Source organism: Cavia porcellus, unplaced genomic scaffold (assembly GCF_034190915.1).
Source record: "Cavia porcellus strain 051 isolate PalLab524CR breed Dunkin Hartley unplaced genomic scaffold, mCavPor4.1 scaffold_5, whole genome shotgun sequence".
Classification (NCBI taxonomy): Eukaryota; Metazoa; Chordata; class Mammalia; order Rodentia; family Caviidae; genus Cavia; species Cavia porcellus.
In genome coordinates, this window is record NW_026947488.1 from 79,494,131 (window position 1) to 79,512,003 (window position 17,873).

The 17,873-nt window shown below is 36.9% G+C and overlaps 1 long non-coding RNA gene and 1 other non-coding gene across 2 annotated transcripts in view; both read left to right on the forward strand.

Annotated features, from left to right (window-relative positions):
- Positions 1-346: 346 nt before the first annotated feature.
- LOC134476123 (uncharacterized) overlaps positions 347-17,873 on the forward strand; it is a 36,140-nt gene continuing 18,613 nt past the window's right edge. The window contains exon 1 of the long non-coding RNA XR_010047630.1: positions 347-695. This is a non-coding gene — a long non-coding RNA (uncharacterized LOC134476123). The remainder of the gene's footprint in view (positions 696-17,873) is intronic.
- LOC111753483 (small Cajal body-specific RNA 15) lies at positions 6,533-6,657 on the forward strand. The gene has a single exon (XR_002788273.1). It is a non-coding gene; the product is annotated as a small Cajal body-specific RNA 15 (non-coding RNA).

Genomic DNA, 17,873 nt, shown 5'->3' on the forward strand with positions numbered 1-17,873 from the left:
TTTGGCTTAAGAATTAGACATTTTTTTCCCAACCCTACTGCACTGGCTCTCCATTTAGCAAAGCATTAAATCCTCAGAATTCATGAACAAGCTGTATTTTACAGCCTATGGAAGAAGGTCCAGTAGTGTTTAAGAGAAATCATGGCATATCACAAAATGAAGTCCTAGTACTCTGCTCATCTTCATCCTCTTCCCAGGTCCCTCATGAATGTCACATCCTCTCTTCTCATCAGTGACACTCACTGAAAGTGTCCTGCCCTTCCTTCCATCTACCACTACCATATACATCAAGACTCAGGAACTCATACAGTAGAAGAAGCTATTTCAAAAACACTGAGGAGCTAAAAGCATAACAGTTGACTGCAAGGCTAGAGACTCATTGCTCAGCGAGGAACAGCAGCCAGCTGGGCCAACAGGATAAATGTTTTTATCAGCTACAATATTTTTTCAACACCGGGTCACTCTGGAAGCCATCCCAGGCATGATCTGGTGCCCAAGATCATTCCTGGACTACAGAAATCCAGCTTACCTTGATTTATTAGCTCCCTTCTCCCCAAGATTGGCAGGGAAAGATTAAACCACAAACTGAAAGGAGAGAAAACGCACGTTGGACCAAAGGGCTACAGCACCATTCATCTGGCAACTTCCCCGGCTCTGCCTGCTGATGTGCTCTGGCATTCATCTTCAGATGTTATGTAAGTTGCACTTTGTTATTTCATTTCTCATAAACTTACTTTTGTTTCATCTTTCCTATTACATTGTCAGCACTTCAAAAGCAAAAAAAAAAAAAAAGTTTCTTTAAAGCAAATACAATGTCTTATACAAAGCAAATGCTCTATAAATCTTATTGATTCAGAACTAAAAATAATTTCTTAAAGGTTAGTTTTACTGCGCAGTAAAACTACTTTCTAGGTTTTCCAGTCATTCATTTTGGAAATCCCTTTAAAAGATAGATTTTCAATATTTGCAACAGTTTATTTTTATTTTAACATTAGTTGGTATTTTGTTGGCAAGAGAAGTTTCTGGGAGTAGTTGCTGAGTAGGGAAAGAATGTGGTCACAGCGGAGCACGGCATTGTTGCAGGCTTTATCAACCTTAAATATTTACTTTGAACTCTAGAGATATCAGTTATTGCCAAGTGATGAAACTGCCAGAAAAATGTAGGATCCAGAATCCAAGAGACAAAATTATCTCTGACCACTTCCTATTCTCTACTGCAAATACTGCAAATTACAGCAGAGTTTTAGCCCTCCACAGCGATAAACAAAAGCTCTCTTTGAGGAGTTATCATCAAAAGCCTACAGGCGCCCTGCCCACAGCTGTTCCCCACAGGCAACCTTGGCAAGCAGGTCAAGCAATGGAAACATCTCGCTTCAATTTCCTAACCGGCTCCTTCACTCATTTGTTCCCACTCATCTTCAGTTTCTTCTCTTGTAAAATAAAGGTGCTGGATTGGAACTACTCAGTGGTCCCTCCCGACTTATTTATCACTCTATGTTTCTCTGTCTTTCATCTTCAAATGAACAGCAAAACACATATGGCTGCCTAATAACCATAATAATAAGGGCTGACATTTACTGAGCACACAATATGAACTAGACTGAAGGTTTAATGTAGTAGTTATCATTTTCTACAGTTTTACCAAGTGGCTATTATCTCGTTTTATATGTGAAATAATGAGACTGAGATGTACACTGTATATGAAAAAAATTGAGTTTTCAACTGAGTTAACAACTTACCTAAAATCACAAAGATAAAATATTTAAAGGGCAGGATTCATAACAAACTCCTTCCCCCACCAGAGTTTGGATTATTCACTGTTACAACTTTGCGTCTTGTATGTGTCCACCGGCACTATAAATTCAGCCCTGGTAAATTAGGGGATGAGGATGTTTCAGAGCACTGGGCAGAGAACTATCTATAGGTATTTTGATAGACATAGTTGTCATAGTAGGTCACTATCATTTCCCCACTGCATCTTTTGACATATCATCATAATGAAAAAGGGCCTGGACAGTGAGAGACGGAGACGTGGGAAAGCACCACGCAGTCCAACAGCGTCCCCCAAAATGCATCCATAGGTTGGAGTGAGGAAGGAGACTTCAATTTTAATTACCATAGTTGAAAGCAGTGCTGCATTTTTACAGGTGCTATTTCTAGAAGAGAAGATAAAATGTGTTTGATCCTTCTGTTGGCTAAAGCTTGGCCTCAAACAATATTGTACAAAATTTTACTTTATCCCCTTAACTTTCTCAGTGCCATCCATCATTCCCTTTCCACACAGCTTTTCCTCTGTCCTCATACTTTACCCCCTATTTTGTCTCCTTTTCAAAATAGGTTCTTAGACACCAGCAAGACACATAAATGTCTCAAGAAGTCCAAGAATGAAAACATTTCTGAGACCACCTGTGTTGTCATAACTTGTTTTGAATGCAAACCAGCTATGTCAACATCTATTAGTTATTTGTTCCAGGAAACTTTGCCTGGGAAAGATAAAGCTGTAAACCAATTTTTTAAAAATTTCTTGATGTTTGCTTCAGAGATTCTCACAGATCAATTATCAAAGGCAAGAATTGGCTCACCTGGGCAAATACTTGCTTATCACACCAACTTTACTTATGTAGGCTTGTTTCAAGTGCCTCGTTTCACAGAGTCCACCAACTCTAAACTGTCAGGTCCGAAACTTTGCCCAATCCAAAAGAGTTCCTCACCTTGAAAGACTCTCCTCGAGCCACTTGATTTCAGATTGCAAAACCGTACATTTATACTATATCTGACTTCTTCCTTTTGAGACACTGCAAGAACTATCAAGGCAATAATCTCCCTAACTCTTGTGAGCTCTAGTAAGTTTAGTTTGCTTTACTTACAAATTGTCTAATGATTTAGAGAAGAGTCCAGTAGGTGCTATATGTAAAATGATCGAACAAACATTTCTCTAGATTCCGAAAACACAACTGTGATGTATTAACATTGATCTGTCTAGTTACTGATAAAGATAGAAATAAAATATGCTCATCTGTTTATAACTGGGGATCCTCAAGTTTCCAAAACTACCTACTTTTTCTAGAAGATCTGAGGTGTGTCTCAGATGAGCTCATGACTCAATCTGTCTCCACTCACTACTGAGGCTTCTGTTGCCTACAAATTTAAAAACTTGTAATATTACTGTAATTGGAACCCAGAATGGGGCTGAGGATATATCTCAGTGACATAAGTGCCTGCCTGGCAAGCCCAAGGTCCTGAGTTCCCAGTATCAAAATAAGTTTAAAAAAAACAAATGACCCAGTATGGAACTTCTTCTCTGGCTGTGGAAACTATTTGCATCCACTAATGTCACCAATCCTGCTAGTCATCACTTATATCACTGCTATCTTGGCGTTCTAGAGTTAATCTGTTGTTCAAAACTGGTGTAAATCAGTGCTATTCATATATATCTGCTTCCAGGGCTGAAGTCAGAGTAGATCCACATGAGTTACACAGCATAAACCAGTACCTGGTCTTCATACAATGAGACCAATGAGTAGCTGCAAATCACCATTATGGATAAGCATTTAGAAAATCAGAATGAATAAACCAATTACAAAAAATTAAAATGTCTTTTCTTTATTTATTCAGTCATCTGTTAGTGGACACACAGGCTGTTTCCAAGATTTAGCTTTATAAATTATACTGCTATAAATAGTGTGCATGTATCACTGTACTACAATGACCTTAACTCTTTTAGGAAGATACCTAGAAGGGGAAGAGTTGGGTCAAATTGAATTTCTAGTTTTAGATCTTTTGAGGTTACATTAGTTTACACTTCTACTAACAATGAAGAAGGATTCCTTTCCCCCACATACACAACCTCATCGGCATTTCTTATTATTTGATTTCTTGATAATAATTATTCTCTGTGGAGTAAGATGGAGACTCAGCAATATTTTAATTTGCATTTCTCTAGTAGATAGTGCTTCATATACTAATAAAAACATATAAAAATAAACAAATAAAAATAGGATGGAGAGAAGAAAACAAAAAGTGTTTCTTTTCTTATTTCATCTTTCAAGTATTCAACAAATATTTGAATGTCTCCAGGCTCTGACAAAAAGGAATTCATTAATATCCTCAAATTACTGGTATTTATAGAATAGTTTTATCATTTATCTCATTTATTTTAGTCACCTTCAAAGCATCATAGATGGCGCAGTATTGAGCATACAAGGTACAAGTCAGATCATCTTCACCAAACCTAACAGAAGAGTGGGAACATAATGAAACAACTGGTATATGGGATGACAAGTTCAGTGTCAGGGAACAGAGAGTGGTACAAGAGTAGAAAAGATGTAATTGAATTCAGTCAATCCAGATTTAAAATTCAGGCAAGGTTTCCGAGAGTACTTGAACCTTGAAGATTCAACAGCAAACTAAAATGTAAATTCAGTACAACCAGGATAGATCACGTGAAAAAGGAGGACTGGGTTATACATAAACTAGTAAAAAGAGTAACAAATCATGGAAAATCATACTGAAGTTTCTAAAATTTATTCTTAGTGTTAAAAAAGGAGGCTATTGATGACTTAAAGTAGGGACATAAATCTGTCAAATATTTAGAGTGGTTACCGTGGTGACATTATAGACATGAACTTGAAGGGAGCAAAGAGGAAACAGGAAAACCCACTAAAAAGCTATTAAAATAACTCAGATAAGAAACTAAGGCTTTCTAACCTAGTGTGTGGTAGCCACAGAGGAAGAAAGTTGAGACAAATGTGAGAGACAGAAAGAATAGAGCTGAAAGGTCAGGCTCATTGGTTGAGGGTTGGGAAAAATGGCAACTAATCATTTTCAAATGAGTCAGCTCAAAACCCTGCAATGGACCTCACCTCACTCACAATGAAAGCTTGAGCTTTCAGAGTGCATGTCAAGGTTTCGATCTTTACAAAGTATCTTAGTTACTTTTCTTACTGGTGAGACAACATATCCTCCATTCACAGGTTAAGGGAGAAAAATCTATTTAGCAGTGCGTAGAGGTTTCAGACCACAGTCAGCTGGCTCCAAAACAGGACAGCACAGAGGAGAAACAGCTCATGGAATGCCAGGCAGAAGGCAGTGAGCAGCAAGCCTGCCTTCTTTCTGTCCCTTTATATCCCATCCAGGGCAACCCTACTGATTGGTGCCAGTCACACCCAGGGTGAGGCTGCCATTATCCACGCCCTTGATCCTATCACACCCTTAGTACCCACTAACACATCCTAGTTCAGCCACCTTCAAAACTCCCCACCTATGAGCACCTGAGCCTTTGGGGGGACATCTAGATATAAACCATAATACAGGTTACAAGGTCTCATGAAATCTATAGCACCCCCTACCCACTCCTTCACTCTGCACAACTGCCCTTACAAGCCTGCTCTTCTTCACTCAAAGTACTCTCCTGGTGTCTCGCAGTTGTTCAGGCATATTCTTTCTTTTGAGCATTTGCTTCTGCTTTATACTTTGCCCAGGTAGTGATACGTTCTGATACCTAACTTGTCAAGTTTTATTTATATAGCACCTTTTGAGAAAGGGCTCTCTTGATATTTCCCTTCAATTTCTTTGAGTACTCTGACAGGATACTCCCAAGTTTTCCCCTTAATTTCTATTATTTTTTTAATTACAATATATGATTATTATTTTGGTCATTGTCTATCCCCCACTACTCACGGAAGGCAGGAATTTTTGTCTTCTTCTGCTTATCACAGAATCCTTAGCTTCTAAAAGAGTGACTGGGATATAACACGCATTCAATGTATCTCAAATTAACTAACAGGAAAAATCTCCTATCGGTAGCCTGACCAGTTGATGAGATGGGGCTCTGATTATTGAGACAGGCCATAAAAAGTTGAGGACAGGTTTTATAGAGAAGACTGTCAGTTCCATTTATGATCATTTTAAGGTTCCCCTTACTGGGTGCCAAGAGTGTAATATTATGAGCATGGCACTTTTATGTAAGTCAGAGCTATTAGGAAAATTGTAAGTTCCCCTAAAAGCAAAATACGAACTTGTCTCTGATGGAACAACATTCAGAATTTAAAAACTGTGTAACTGCTAATCCTGATATGTCAGCTTCACTAGAGTAAGGAACGCCAGCTTGATTCTGGTATTTTCTATGCAGTAAAATCTGGCGGTCATCTTTTTTTTCAGTCTTTGTTTAAAATGGAAGTGTATGATTGTATTTATATGTTACGATACATGTTCATTGCTGAGTTAATCACTGTACTATGTGGATTATGTTTCCTTACGTATAATTTGTCTTGTTTTAAATTTACTTAGTTTACTATGATCAATTGCTTGCTAATGATATTTTCCAAGGAATCAACCATATGGGATTATCAAACAGTTCCAATTTTTTCCCCAGAAGACCCAATTCCATTTTTCGGCATCAGTGGCCTAACAGGTGGCTTCCTGGCTTGCTGCACAATTTTTACCCTAGAACTTCGTTTCTTTCTGTCTTGTGTTGAGCCAGGGTTTCCTAATGCCTTGCCTTCCTGTTTCTTGATTTAAAAGTATATATCTTCTGAAGACTGAGAAAACAGTGTCCTTGAAGTCAAGCTGACTCTGCATTTAGCCTCCTAAATGAAAAGGTAGATAGAACAGGTTGTTTGCAAAAGAAACCCAAGACCTACTTATCTACCAACAGCAAAAAAATAAATAAATAAACGAAAGTATATATTTTAGTTGTATCATAAGAAAAATACAATCCAAATGTCAAATTTTCTATATTTTTGATGTACTGAATATACTATTTTAAAATTTATTTTCACTTCTATATTTGAATTGTTTTTTAACTTGCAGTGTTACTAGTGAGGATTCAGGTCTCATGGTGATTTCCCTTTTCCTTTTTATGAGACATTTAGATTTTACAACTTTTAGAATCTTCTCTTTTACCAAGTGTTACGCACTTTCACATAATGTGCCTTGCTGTGGGCCTTTTGCATGGCTGGGGACTGAAGGTAGGCTATTTCAATCGAGGGATTTGTACTCTGAGAAATATTTTCTATTTTTTATTGGATAATGTACCCTGTATCTCTATGAAAATCCTATGCAGATCTTGGAAGTCTTTTATTAATCTTTTTAGTTTTTTATCTAGTTTTTCCTCCTCACTTCTTTGAATTTTTTTCTTTCTAGGTACTTTTACCTAGAAATCAGCTCTTCCTGTTGAATTTATATATATATTTTTTTTAATTGGTACCAGGGATCGAACTCACGACTACCTGCTTGCAAGGCAGGTGCTTATGCTGCTGAGCTAAATCCTCAGCCCCTGAATTTATATTTTAATTAGCTAAACTTATATAAAATTTTAAATATTTGTGACATGAAATTTCTCTAAATAAACCAAATTTGTATTTAAAGAACTTAAAGAAGTTTTACTAATTGGAACATTATGATGGTGTTGAGAGGTAGTTTTATAAATTAAAAAATCTAATTTGCATTAGGTTATTTTAGGCTCCTTTGAAAGTCATTTATTGTTTGTTTCTGCATCTAGCTTAGCATTTTGTGTGTGTGTGACTATTGGATAAAATCTTAAAACAAGCATTGGGTTTAATGGATTTCTAGCCTCTATTAGATAAATGAGATGATATGTGTTTTGTGGAAGATTTAGTTACTATTTTATAGTTCACCTATTTGATGACCCTTCTTTTTTCCATTTGAGATCATAAAGACTTGTATAATCTCTTTGTAGTAAGAACCATGCTCTTCACAGATCCACATCCTTAGGGAACCATGTCCTTCCAGAGGTCCTGTTTTTAACTTGAGATTGTGTTTGTTTCTGAGTCATGCCCATTCGTGTTGGTTCAAAATAAACAATTTTATCTTAGATTTGTTATTTTCTCTTTTTTGCATCAAGATGCTTTAACTAATTGTTTAACATATTAAACTAATTTATTTAACATAAATTCCAGTTGTATCATACCCTTTCTACCATTATTTTATCTCTTAGAGATCATTATTTACAGCAACATTTTTTAATATTTCTTATTGCCATATATATTGATTTTTTTACATTCATCCAAAAGAAATTGGTTTCTTTTCCACTAATTCGATGTCTTGTTTTCCTTTGAAAGACGTATCAGCAAATTTCAAATGTTACCTGCTTTAGAATCAGCTGAAACACTATTGAAACACAGATTAAGGCATTTTATTCCCAGAGTTTCTGACTCAAATGCTCTAGAGTGAAGCCTAACCATTTGCATTATTCTGAAGTTCCCAGGAAATTCTGATACTGATTGTGTAGAAACAAAATTTGAAGGGCAACTATGTATTTGGGGAACTCCAGAGCTGTGCACCTTGAAGAGTAAAAGCAATTAAAGTGTGTAGAGATTAAGAAACTGTCACTATATTCTCTGCCCAGAACCTTCCTCCTAAATTCTAAGTTTTAAACAATGATACAGATTCACGGCTTCCTGAATTAAGCTCAGGATGAATTTGGTGTGAATGGGAGTAATTTAAAATTCAACATTTCTTCATCTATATAAAAAATTCTGTACAAATAAAACATACAGCATATATAATAGCATACATTTTATTTCAAATTTTAGTCTTATACAATAGGCTGTTTTTAGACAGAAGAAAAAATAAATTACCAATAAGTTTTCAAAAAACTTTCGGACTTAAAATGTCACTCTGACTTTGGTTACTGTAATATAAAAGAACAAGCAAATTTCATATTACTTTCTGATTATTTCTTATTAGCCCTTGAAATCTTCCTAGCTCTGAGTTAAAAACTGAGAATTGAGTGGCAGCTTCCAAAGTGACAATGATACTGATCAACCAGGAAATATGTACAACCAGCACTAAGTGTATTTTTTTAAGGCGTTGGTTCATAAAAGATATTTACTATTTTCTTTGTCACTGGCTGTAGTTCTCTTGTAAATCCTAAACTATGCAATGGCTAAAAATAAGACAAACAGCTCGGTCTAGTGGCAAATTTGATCATTGCAACCAAAATCATGAACAGTCCTCAAATCTACTCTTTTTTAAAAATCTGCCTGAAACTTGGCAAGCAAACCTGACAGGAAGTGGCTGTTTTAATCCCCACTTGTGGGCCATGATGGATAAACACTTAAGCCATCAGTCATGTTATCTTCATGTGGGATTTGTCTCAGTAGTTAAGAGAGACAGGTGCAAAGTCCAGCTCAGTAATTTAATTTAAAGGGAAATATTTTTAATTGTAAAATTTGCTTCCCACAATGGTAAAACTTTGGTGCAATTTTTTCTTCCACTCTATCTCCCCTCTTTTGTCTTTAAGAAATCTGAGGTTGAACTGTAACTAAAAGTTTGTCATTCTTTATGTGGCAGAGATAATACATGGGTGGCACCTGTGTTCCCTGCCTTTCACAATTGTTTGGTAAGGCACTCCGGAATGTGATTACAGCACTGTGTGGAAAAAATAGAGAGCAGCAGCTATTTCCTCCTCATGTCTCCACACAGCACTCCTCCAACTATGGCCTTTCTCAGGCAAACACTAGTATAGTTGAACATATTTTCCATGCCTCCTGACTTCCATAATCCAATGTGAAGCATCTTTAGAAAGATAAATAAAATCAAATTAAAGAAACAGAACATGAAAAATAAAGCACAAGGCTGAGACCTGGGCCCGTGATATTTTTGAATATTATGAAATGGAGAGACTATCTACTGATCCACAGAGAATAAGAATTTTTGTAGTGCTGCGTTGTTTCCTGTTTGGCCAGGTGATTTCTTTAACCCAACGTGTTAGGCCTGTATTTATTCTGCCACTCAGGTACACCAAGCTTCACTGCTTGCTTTTTTTTTTTCCATCACTAAGGTTTGAATCCAGAGTCTTCACACTGTTTTATCTCCAGCCCTTTTTAAAAAACCTTGTCTTTTAAAATTTTTTTATTTTATAGAGAATAAAACAATAGAGAACAGAACAAAGCAAATCAGAACAGAACAATGCAAGCAACACAGCACTTCACAACAACCAGTCATCAACAAGAGCTACCATAATGTCTCTTTTCTTCAACATAGTTGAGCATACTTTCACACACAATAATGGCAAACATAACAAAACAGTATCAAACCATTCAAAAGAATGAAATATTAAAGGACTTCAAAACCAAATAACAGAAAATGAACAATGGCTACCATAATATATCATTTTCCTCAAAAATGTGTTTATACCATTTCACATAATAAAATCAAATAACAGAATACAACCAATCAAAATAGAAGAACAAAAGCATGATAGGACTTCAAAACAAGATATAGTAAATCAGCAATGGCTACCATAATGTCTTGTTTTCTTCAAAATAGCTGTTCATACCATCACACATAATAAAATCAAACAAAACAGAATAAAACCCATCAAGCCAATGAATGAAAACATTACAAGACTTCAAAGTAATATAGTAGGAAATTATGATTACCATAAAACATCCCATTATACTCAAAATAGCTATCCCTACCATCTGACAGCAGAAAATCTAACAAAATAAGACAGAACAAAGCCAAACCTTAACAAAATTGTATGAACAATGCAAGAGTTCAAGACAAGACAATAAGGAGTTGACAGTAGTTTCCACCTTTCCCTCCCAGGTGTTTCCTCCCCTTTGCTCTTACATTAAATATTTTGTTTTGGATCCCATTAACTCCTTCTGTTGCTTATGCTAGAGTTCACACATATGAGTTCGAACAGTTTCGGCCACGAACATGATCTCCAGTTGTGTCTATCCACCTTCAGGAGCCTTGAGATTATTCTACTTCATAGCTGGGTAGTTTTCCACTGCATGAAAATACCATATCTTTCTTATCCATTCTGTAGCTGATGTTATTGTCTCTCCTTTGATTTTCAGACTATGAATTTTCTTTACAGTTAGATGTGTTTCTTGTATACAGCATATCAATGGATCTTGTTTCTTGATCCACTCTCCCTGTGTTTCTTTTTATTACTGACATGAGACCATCTACATTAATGTATACAGCCAGCATACGTTGGTTTGCCTCTGCCTGCTACCTTCCTGTTGTTGACCCTCCACTTCTTCCCTCCATTTAATTGCCTGTCTTGTTTGGTGATCCTCCTCTGCTGCTGTTCCTGGAACCATGGTCATCTTTATCTCTCTATAGGATAAAGAGAATATTCTTTAGCACTCTCTATAGGTTTGGTTTGGTAGTCATGAATTCCTTCAATTGTTTTTTATCATGGAAGTATTTTATTTTTCCATCAATTTTGAAAGATAGTTTTTCTGGGTAGCTCAATCTGGAAGTTGTTTTCTTTCAGGGTTTGAAACACTTCACTCCAAATTCTTCTTGCCTTTCTGGTTTGTGGTGACAAGTCTGCTGTGATTCTGATTGGTTTTCCTTTATAGGTGATCTATCTTTTCTCTCCAACAGCTTTTAATATTCTGTTCTTGTGCTGAATTTCTGGGATCTTGATTATCATATGTCTGGGTGTAGATTTACTTTAGTCGTGGCTAGTTGGAGTCTTATATGCCTCACTTAGCTGCATGCCAGATCCATTTCCCATGTGTAGGAAGTTTTCTTCTGTGAATATCCTAACTACTTCTGTGAATATCTTTTTAATATTATTTGTGTTGACCCCTGCTTCTTCACCAATACCTATCACTCTTAAATTATGCTTCTTTGCCTCATCTTGTAGCCAGAGTTGTTATTTCCTGATTCCATGTTATTTTTAAGAGATCTTCCCTTTCATGATCACTAGCGGCAATCCTGTCTTCAAGTTTCATTAGTCTATCTTCAGTCTCTTTAAAGCAGTCTTCCAGCTTTCAACTGAATTTTTAATTTCCTGCATCTCTTTTTGAAACCTGTTTCATGCATTGTAATTCCTTTCTACATTCATTCAAGCTTTCCATCATTTTGCTATGCTTCTCTTATTGTTTGTCTTCTTTAGAACTGCTGAATAATTCTTTCAGCATGTTTGTGATTTCTTTTACCTGAGACATTATTTCTGATTTGACTGCTTTTACAATCTCATGAAGTTGTTTCCTTACTTCAGTTGCTGTCCTCTCAGAGATTTCAATTGTGTGACTTTCATTTTCTTCCATGATTGTATCTCCCAGACTTACTGTGTGTGGGCTAGAGGCCTCAGTTTGCCTTTTGCTCCTTCATCTTGACATTCTCCTGAGTTTGTCCCAACAAGCTGGTTGTAGAGTCCCAGGTACTTCCCACGTTGGCTGCCCCTAGGCAGGGTAGGGGGATAGGATAGCTGCTTGGGTTCCTCTAATTCCAGATTTACAGGGCATGGAGCAGGCTTCAGAGCTATGCAGCTTCACTGTGACTTCTCTGATGATCCAGGATGCATGGAAGTGAGGCTGCTTCTCTCTGCCTGTGTGTCTACACTGAGACTCCCACAATGGTGGCAGCCACATAGGAATGTGTTTGTCTGGCTCTGCTAGTAAATGATGGTTGTCTGAAGAAACCAAGGGCCTCAAATGATGGCCTACAGATGCCCAGGGCTTACCTGGCTGTGTGGCCCTGCTCCTGCTGGCTGCCTGCAGGAAGGAGCCTTCTGGTGGCAGCTCCCTGAAGGTGAAGGTAGATCTGCTGGTTTTCTCTGCCCACATTGACAGCCTGTAGGACGTGGCCTTTAGGTGATGGTGCACAGCAGGCATAGGTGAATCTGTTTGTCTCCTTCAGCCTGAGCTGGGCATGTGGAGGAAAGGACCTTCCGGCAGCGGCTCCCAACAGGCAGAGACAGGTTCCTCTGGTTCTCTCTGCCCATGTTGGGCATGCAGAGGAAGTGGCCATCCAGTGACGGCACCCAGCAGGCAAAGGCAGGCCTTCTGGTTCTGTCGGCTGGCCCTGAGTGTGTGGAGGAAAGGCGAAACCTTATCATTTATATGGAAAAATAATTGATAGTAAAATAACAAGAGAATAACAATAGTCAATGCACTGGGTAACATTATCTTCAAAGTAGTTACTCTGTACAAGACATAAGCCAAAATGTTTCTTACTGAAAAGAATCAAAGAGATATTACTGCAAATTGTCAACAAACTATGATAAACTGTAAGCAAAACAAATTAACATACATATTGAAATATTTCCTGTCCTCTTAAATTTTTTTTTTTTTGGAACAGGTCTATTTATTTGTTGCTTTTTACCATATAAGCATTACAAGATGTTAAACCTGTGGTTGTGCACTCTAAGTAAATGACCAAAGTCTTAAAACATGAGTGTTTGGTAGAGATAAGCATCATGGGGGTAATTAATATGCTGGAAGAACTGTAAAAATTAACATATATTCATGAAACAGTTCACTGTGAAAGATTATTTTCTGAAAATAAATGTAATGAAATGTTTAAAGTTTAAAAAGTAAGTGCAGTGGGGCTGGGGATTTAGCTCAGTGGCATAAGCACCTGCCTTGCAAGCAGGCAGTTGTGAGTTCGATCCCCAGTACTGATAAAAAAAGAAGAAAAAGGGAAAAAAAAGTGCAATGTACAAACATTTAAAGAAGTTTTAAAAACAGCTTGACCTACAGTCACTGTAATATTTGATGCGAATTCTTTTTATTTTAAAGAGGATAAAATAGAATTAAACCAATCAAAACAAACCAGTACAAAAAATACAGGACTTCAAAACATTACAAAATCAATAATAATTACCATAAAGCATTTTGATGTCTTCAAAATAGCTGCAAATAATTTCTGACATAGTAAAAATCAAACAGAACAGAATAGAATAGAAACAATAAAAACAAAATAATAATAATTAATGCAATAAATAACTTCAAATCCAGCCTATACTAAATCCAAAATTGTTACCATAGTATATTTTGCTATCTTTGATGTAGCTGCTCCTGCCATCAGATTTGATATAATCATACTAAACACAAGAGAATAAAACCCAATCCAAAAAAACAATGGAAATGATATAGGACTTCCAAAACAAGACCATAGGGAATTAACAATGGCTGCAACCCTCAGAAAGAGATCACCCCTAGATGTCACACTGCATGCCACTATCCTCTACACCTATGATCAGACCACTGGTCCTAGACCTGCCATGTCAGTGAAACACCAAAGTACCACAGGCATCCAATTGCATTTCACCTCCATAGCTATCATAGCCTGTGTTTCTCCAGATAAAGTGGTCAATAACAGGGGTCTTAAAGAGGGGATGTGATTAGTACTTCTTGTTTGGCTCACCAGAAAGGGCTGAAATCTGTCTGTTTCAGTCCAGTGGCAGCCCACACATGTTGCTGGTTTCCAGACTGAATTTGCTTGCTGGTATGGCTCTGTTCTCTGTACCCTCAGTCCGCAAATGGCCTGGTGTAAATTTTTAAGGTTTTATTCCCATGGGAAAAAAATGAAGGACAGTTATTCATACAATATTACACATAAGTGAAGAGTTGTAGTGAATAGAAAAATATAGGAGTCATTCAATAAGACAAATACATAAACATTTTAAAGAACAAATCAAAAGAGACTATTTTTAAATGCATCAAAAAGAACTAGGTTTCTAGTGTGTGGCTCCATAGTAGAGCACTTGTATAATATAAGTAACCCCTGAGTTTCATACCCAACACTTAAAGAGAAAAATATACTGAACTGTGAAATCAAAAATGTAGAGACCCTAAAGATAGCAATTATAGATATACCTATCAGTTTCATAGTTCTATCGAGGTTGGAAAAAAGAAATAGTGGGGTTTTTTCTCCAACAACAACATTTTAAATTATTAAGCTATGAAATAATCATAATATCATATAAGGAACAAACCAAAAAGTCTAGGAATCCCAAGCATAATTCAGTGTTAATGTTGGGTTAAATCTTCCATGAAGCCAGTGTGATACGTATTTAAATATATGCAAAATCACTGTCATATTACACAACAATCTGGAATAAATGACACATGATTACTTAAATGACTGAAATTAATGTTATTTTGACATAATCAAGTTATACATTTCTGGAGTTAGCTAAGGGAAGGGGCTACAGCACAGACTGAAATGCTGTGTTGAGACCTTACCAGAGGGTTGGGAATATAGCTCAGTGGCATGAGTGTTTGCCTACAAGAACAAGGTCCTGAGTTTTATCTCTGGTACAAAAAAACCTAACAGCTGGGTCTCCCTCGTTCTCAAACAGTGATAAGCACAGTGCTGAGCAAGGAAACAAACATAAAATATGGTGAGAGTCCTATGAGGAAGGAGAGTGTGTGACTAAGACGCTTTCTTTTGTTTTTTCTCATCTGAAAGTTTCCAGAAAATTAAAGACAATTTGATCTGCTCTACCAAACTAGAGGGTAGAACCCTCTAGGCATCAGAGGCCCAGAATTAAAGTCTTCAGGGCCTCCCAGATAGATGGTCTGGTTGCAACCTTTGTGTTCTGTTTGCTCCCACTGAGTAGATCAAGCTGAGAGTGTGATTTAAAGGAAATTCCTACACTTATTACTACCATCACCTCCATGCCACCACCGCACAGAGCTCCTACACACTGAATTATCAGCTCTGTCTTGCAGGTAATAAACAGCCATAGGATGATAACAAGGATGCTGCTGGGCATTCACGTCTGAACAGAGCAAGAGCACTGGGTGAGGTTCTGGGAAGAGGACTAAAAGGAGAGAAGGAAAAAAAGCCCAGAAATAAGAGAGAAAAGATAAAGTTTCACCATTCTCCAAACTTTGCCCGGAGGTAACCCTGTCTATTAACATATCAGAAAATATTAAAAGGACATGATGTTTGAAAATGACATGAAGTTTGAAAAAAGATTTTAAGAATTCAAACTGTGGTTGTAGGAGAACTGGATGGCTTCAATAAGTTACTCAACCTGAGTTTTATTCTCTTTACTAAAATTAAGTAGGACAACAATTATACACCCACTTTATTCATAGGGAAGTATGCTGCTTAACATCCCACATACTTCCCAGCTGCTTCCACCAATGAACCCAAGAGCTGTTGGAAATGCATCCTTGCCTGGCGAGACTCTGGAGCAGAGCTAGTCATCAGTAACCAACATGTGAAAAACATTTTTGCAGCTGTTTTACTTGAGCTTCTATATTAATGCATACTTTATATTCTATTACTTATGCATACATTATATTCTATTACTTATGCATATCATTTAAATCAAAAAAATAAGGTTTTTAAGTATTTACAATAAAGTAAAATCGAGTCTATAATGTTTATCTTCCAGTTTAGTGCAGCCCTACCCTCACTTTCAGCTTGAGAAATCCAAATTCAAATAAAAGCACACATAGAATACATCTTTTGCACACCAATTTCAGTAAGTGCTCATTTTTCTTCCTTTCTTTTCTCTGCCCTTCCCTTGTTATTGTTTCAGAAGCCAAAAACAATTTCCATCTCTTTTTCTATAGGTTTCTCTAACTACTTTCCTGCCTGAAATGCATAGAAGAGAATAGTAAATTAGCCAGCTACTAGAAAATTCTCAATCAAGACTAATTTTGACATTCCCTCTCCTCCCCCACCACCCACCCTGTTCATACTTAGTAATGTTTGGAGACATTTTCTGTGATTTCAACTAAGGAAGCAAGGTGAAGCATAAAGGCTTCTAGAAAACAAAGATTTCAGGGATGCTGCTAAATTTCTCACAATGCATAGAACAACTCCCTCAAAAAAGGAATATTCAGCTTTAAATGTCTATGATACTGGAGATGTGAAATCTTGGGCAACACCGAAATGGTCCCCCCTTATTTATTTATTTTATTTTTGTGGACCTCCCCAGTGGAGACCCATGCCATCTGATTTGTGCAGGAATGTTGTAGTTTTAGCCAGGTTACCTCTGCCCTCATGCTTCATGGGTCTAAATTTAAACAGGGACTAGCTAAAAACTAGTTCAAAGTATTTCAACTCTGAGAGTGTCCGAACATGAAAAGCTCACTTTTTCGAGAAGTTTAAAATATAACTCTGCCAGTCAGAGGCATCCCTTTTTCATCCTATATTTCACATTCCCCTGCAAAGTACTAAAACACATATGAATTAATTGAATGAATATTAATCATATTCTAAGGGCCACTAGTATCCTAGGTTTAAGCTTTCTAGAAAAAGTGTAAATGACCAAAACACTCAGTTTAATGTCAGTTCATAGTTTGGGAAGACACACACATCCAATAAACTCTTCAGATGATTCAAATAGTCTTACCCTCATACCAAAATCACATTCTGGTTGCTGAAGGACAAATGTCTGTGCATAACTGCCCTTCTTGACCAGCTAATAGAAAAAAAAATCTTCATGGCACACAGTATCCAGAACCCATCTCTTCAACTTGAGCTGAGAAATGTTTCAGAAATAAGAACATCCTCAAAGGAGAATAGAGAAGTAAAAATTAATAAGAATGAGCCAAGACTTCAAAGAAATTAAACAAATGGGCATTTACCTAATGAAAATGATAACATACATGTTGTTATATCTTTATGAGAATTTTATAAGTTATACTGGAATGTTTCTATCTAGATTCCCTATGTGTCAGAGAACATGCAAGTTCTTCTTTGACGACATGGGTAACGTGCCAATATTTTGCTCCTCATCTCTGGACACAATGCTGAATGTGACAGTACAGAAACACCCAGAGAGAAAGCCCAGGGACTCCCACACCAGCCAAAATTGGTAAGAAAAGATGAGAGTCAATGAAGTATCTGTGCTTGCTATAGAACAGTATCACTTTTGCAGAAAATACCTTTTTTCTGAAGGTACAAAAATATCTTATTTTATTTTATAATATTTAGAAATGAGACCTACCCTTTGAACTGGGAAGAGGGGATTCCTCCCTGACCTCCATGCTCTAGAACATCTATTCTGCCTTCTAGAAATCAACTCCACTCCAAGGGATGAGGCTCCAGCAGGGCCAGAAGGACTCCACCTGCTCACACCCCAGACTTAGAATGCTTAGGACCTGAGCACAAACACCTCAAACACATTTCTA